The sequence below is a fragment of the Humulus lupulus genome, chromosome 4 (genome assembly GCF_963169125.1).
Source record: "Humulus lupulus chromosome 4, drHumLupu1.1, whole genome shotgun sequence".
Lineage (NCBI taxonomy): Eukaryota > Viridiplantae > Streptophyta > Magnoliopsida > Rosales > Cannabaceae > Humulus > Humulus lupulus.
The window spans coordinates 32,029,254-32,034,588 of NC_084796.1; the positions used below are offsets into that span (position 1 = coordinate 32,029,254).

Genomic DNA, 5,335 nt, shown 5'->3' on the forward strand with positions numbered 1-5,335 from the left:
TTATGGGTAATAACCATTGAGAAGTCTTCTATAAATATATATATATATATACTAGATACAAGTAACACGTTTGCTTAATTTTATTTATAGAATTTATTCATTATATTTATTAAATTTGTATCATTTTCATATAAATTTCAAATAAATAAACAATATTCCCTACAACAATATATGAGTTTTATGACTTTATTTGGGAGACATTAAAAGTCTACAATGTCTCCCATGGGAGGAGACATCATAGGTGGAGACATTGTAAGTGCACATCTCACTTCTCTCAATGGAAAAGGTGAGAGACATTCCACGTCTTCCAGTGCGAGAGGTTGAAAGGTGTCCAAAAACGTGAACTTTCAACCTCTTCCACTGGGAGATGTGGGATGTCTCTCACCTATCCCAGTGAGACATTGAAAGTCCCTAAGAGACTTTCAATGGGAATGTCTCCCACTGGGAGACGTGAGAAGTCTCTCATGTCTCCCAATGGAAGACATTGAAAAATCTCTCATTTTTAAAAAAAAATACATAAATTAAATTAATTTATAATTAATATTATTTTAATATGATTTAATAGCTAATTAAATTAATTTAATAATTAATTAATTTAAATAGATTTAATAATAAATTAAATTGAAATAAATTTTATATTAATTTAATAATTAATTAGATTGAAATTGACATAATTAATAAAATAAAAATGCAAATCTTCATTAATGAAAATTTAAATTGTTTTGCAAGAAAAACAATATTTGTTAGACATAAGCAAAATTAACAAATATTGCATTGTATATGAAGAAAGCGGTAAAAAGTAAGAAAACCTAACAACGAGGTCGGTAACTTTGGATTATCAATAACACATATGTCGCCCATTCTTGTCGCAACTCATCAATTTGTGCCTCTGTATATGGCGTACCTGTTAGTTGCAAAATTGTAATGACCCAACTTATTCTAGACTTTGGACCATTAATAACTACTATACATAGACACTAATCTTTAAGAAAACATACATTTGAAATAATCATAACTTCAATAAAAATGTAAAACAAAAGTTAAAATACATAAAATTCATAGTAGGATATGTGATCTTATTGTTTTGAAAATAAAACATAACATAACTTAAATCTTAAATAAAATGGTTACAATATTAAGTGTACATAGAAATCATAATTAAAAGACTTAAACAACTTCATCCTCGAATCGTTCACGCAATCCACCAATTTCATTCTCCCTCAATACACAATCCCAAGCTACCAAGAATCTTCCCACCGCCATACTATTTTCTTGCACATATAAAACATAAAGGAATGAGTCTAATGCCCAGTAAGGAAAATCTACTACAAGCATGAAACATAATCATACACATAAACTATGAACATATATCATATACTATAACACATATATCATAATTCTAACCCATGTACATGGTGACTATTGGGGTTTGCTAACTAAGCAACTATAAGCTTCAAACTATAATGAGGTTTGCTAGTTAAGCAACTATAAGCCCCAAAAACATAAAAGTATTGGGGTTTGCTATATAGAAACTATAAGCCCCAAAACACATATATCATAACACATAAAATCATACTATAGCATAATCATAACATATTATATAACATAGCACATATCACATAGGAACTATCCTATTTTCCTTACCAAATATCGGGATGTGAGAACAAGGGCGGGATTTTGGAACACTCCTAAAAACCATTAATGAGAAGGGTGGGTATTCTAAAAGAAAGAGATGAAAAGGAATGAACTAAACCACCGAGAAGGTACTTACCAACAAGAACCTCAAGTTCAAAGAACTTAGATGCCTAACCATGAATAAAAACAACGAGTTATGAAATGAGTAGAGAAAAAATATAAGAACTAATGAAACAATACAGAAAGGAACTAAGAATAGGAATACCTTTGAAATTGTTATACCCGAACTACACCTCGATAACGAAAAACACACTATGAACCTTACTTCCCAAGTGTTTAATAAGCTTAGAATGATAAATCTTATAACCCCAACCCAAGTGTTTAACACTCTAAAGTAAACCTAGCAGCTTGAAGGCTCTGAACTCAGCTTGAAGAATGAAAAAAATGGCTGAGTACTAGGTCTTATTTATAGAGTTCAAGAATGAAAAGATCTTCATTTAGCTTGAATAAAAATAATGACTTTTTAATTGAAAAACATTTGAATAATCGTTCAGCAAAAGCTGAAGACTCGGTCAAAAAGATTCTGGCTTATCAAGAGGTTTATGGAATAAAATGAGCTCGGTTTCAAAATCATTTGAAAATGCAGCCCTAGAGCCGATATATCGCCGACCATAGGCGATATATTGCCTGGGCTCATATTCCTGAGGCTCGTCGAAATGGTCGTGCGAAGTTACGTGTTTTTCATATCCCCATGTGGCGATATATCGCCTCCTAAAGCTGCGATATATCGGCATACGCTGAAATATTATACACGTAATTGCACATTTTAAGCCTAATTTGAATTGAGTAAACAGCTTTGACTCAGTCCTATAACAATTTCAAAGCTGCTGGCAGACTCTGGGACTTTCAAATATTATTCTTAATAAACTATTCCTCAAAAATACTTAAATTCTTAATAATCATGCACATGACAAGTGTAATTATCTTATTGGGTCTATCTAAACCTTATAGTATAATAAATATCATCTTCATAATCAGTCATATTATCAAACCTTAGGTTATAATTAATATTCTTAAACTATAGGTTAAATTTATAAAATCTACAAGTGTTGCTACGAGTGTCCAACTAAGTCCCGGCTTGAACCAAAATCCATAGAAATAAATATACTATAACTACTACTAGCTATTACTATTACATAACTATCTAACTAGCTAAGTAAAGTTCTTGGACTCTACAAAAAAATATAAAGTAAAATATATTAATTAATTATTTGATTACATTTATATATATGGTTTAAAAAATAATTTATAAATTTTAATTAATAATACCGTTCTCAAGTAATGTCCTGGACTCATATGTTCAATCAAATCCTTCAACATCCTCATTATGTAGTATCCGCATGGCACATTGTCTGGTTGGTGTGGACACTAATTATTTAAAGGTACGAGTAATTCATTATTAAATTGACACTTGGTAAAAAATGCATACATATTATTCTACTTAATAATTATAAAAGTTCAAAATTTTAAGTTGCAATTACTTACCTGAGGTTGCTAAATGCATAGAGTATTAGGGATCTCGACATTAGGAAGATTCATAGAGAAAAAAAGATTGAAAGTGTTGACGATCACTGATACAATCTCTTCACGGTTATTCAGATCTGAGTTCACTGGATCACAACAATAAAAATGATATGCATATGGTGCCAAGATAAGCAACATCCAATGTTCACTGCATAAGAAAAACAAAAAAAAATTATAACTCAAATGTTAAACAAAGAAAGTATCGATATGGTCCGGACATCCACTTATTCACTGACATCCACTTATCCAATATTTCGCAGATAACCTATTCGCTGACAACCACTTTCTATCCATATCTTCTCCTATGTCTATGAAAAATAAAAGAAATGACACTAAATAAACACATGATAGAGTTGGATGTCTATATAAAGCTAATTGTTTATAACCCAAGATAAAATCGGGCAGCATATCCCCTATAATAGTGACCTAACCATCTGCATGTGAATAGCAAAACAAACAATTCAAGCAACATACAATAAGTTTCTTCCTTATATCTCCGCAGCACACAACCAAATTTCTCAGAACCTACTTCACTAAAACACACAAGTTCTCAACCTTCCGTTATCACCACAGCACACAATTTTAATCTCATAACCTACTTCACTATGGATGAATATTTAAGATATTCAAACTCCTCTAACATTTATTTAATAATATTAAAAGTAGAAGTAAGAGAATATATATGTACCTCTTGCAATTAATAATCTAAAAGCTAGCAAAATTACTTCACGTAGCAATCGAATTTGCTATTAAATCCACAAACCAACAAAATTAAATTAATAAATAATAAATAAAATATCACTAAATATCTAGCAATATATCCCACTGTTAACTCTGCCAACATGGCAATATGTTTAGTGCCATAAACATTTAAATATATCCACATGTACATACAAAAAGAAATCATTAAAACTTTATTTTTTTTATTTTTTTTTTGCTTTTTAGAATCAGTTTAAAATTTAAAAATCTAAAATTAATTAATTTAAAAATAATTAAATAAACATTAAGAAATCCCTAAATTGGCTAAGTGAAAAATATTGTAATAGAAAGTAGACCTCTTCTTTGAACATGAACGCTTGAGACGATATGAATAGGCAGAGGAGAAAAGTCAAGGGTTCAACTTCAAAGGCATCTGAAGATATGGTGAAAGAGATTGAGGAAGAAGATGAATTTTGTTACTGCCATCCCTCAAAACCTATTGTTCTTAGAACTTCTTGGACAAACAAAAATCATGATACAAGATTCAAATCATGCTTTACAGATAAGGTATGTGGTATTTTTTTTTTTATTTCCTTCAATTTATGGGTTTATGGAGCCTTGGGATAATGGGTATCATTTATTCACTTCTTTCTTTGTGAGTTTTGTTCATGAACTCAGACAGATGGTGGTTGTATTTACTTTTAGTGGGTAGACCCAGAGATGTGTGCCCAAGCTAAGAAGATCATACCAAGGCTACTTAAGAAAATTGAAAGGCTAGAGAGTGAATTGTCAAGTGTAAACACACCTGATGTGTGGGAATTGTCAATGCTTTGGTTGAAGAGTGATAATAATATATTGATGCTTATCTTCTCACAAAAAGACAAACACGCATAGGATCACTCAAAGATTCCCTGTTATGAGACCCACATTGACTCAATGCACATGGTGACAACCTTTAATATTTCACCCACCTTCACCTTCCCTTAAAAGACAAAATTATGCCTGACAAACATAAAAAACTTAACATATACATACTGCACAAAACCCAATTAACATTATAAAGTATATAAATATGGAGAAATGTATATCTAAAGAACCTGTAAGCTTTGTAGAATATTCAAACAGAAAACCATTTTATAATCCCAAACCATATCACAGAAACAAATCAATCAAGAATAAAATTGTAGAATGTAGAAGGGGCATATCATGGTTAGGGGGTGGGTCACCTTCTTGAAGAAGCTTCCCCATTCTTTGCTAAACCCAAGACCTTCTACAGATCCTATGGCACTTGTAACGCCCTACTAATCAGGGACTGTTACACTGTGTGTTTGAAATAGTATTTAACTCGCTAAACCAGTCATTTGGACTTAGAACGTATAACTAAACTAACTAAAAAGTTAGGTATTAAAATTTTTGG

General features: G+C 31.0%; 1 long non-coding RNA gene across 1 annotated transcript; it reads right to left on the reverse strand.

The window, feature by feature from the left end:
* Nucleotides 1–1,112: 1,112 nt before the first annotated feature.
* Nucleotides 1,113–4,671, reverse strand: LOC133828907 (uncharacterized). The gene is made up of 4 exons (XR_009891376.1): nt 4,275–4,671; nt 3,181–3,367; nt 2,965–3,063; nt 1,113–1,264 (listed from the first exon to the last, which is right to left on the reverse strand). It is a non-coding gene; the product is annotated as an uncharacterized LOC133828907 (long non-coding RNA).
* Between the last annotated feature and the right edge of the window lie 664 nt (nt 4,672–5,335).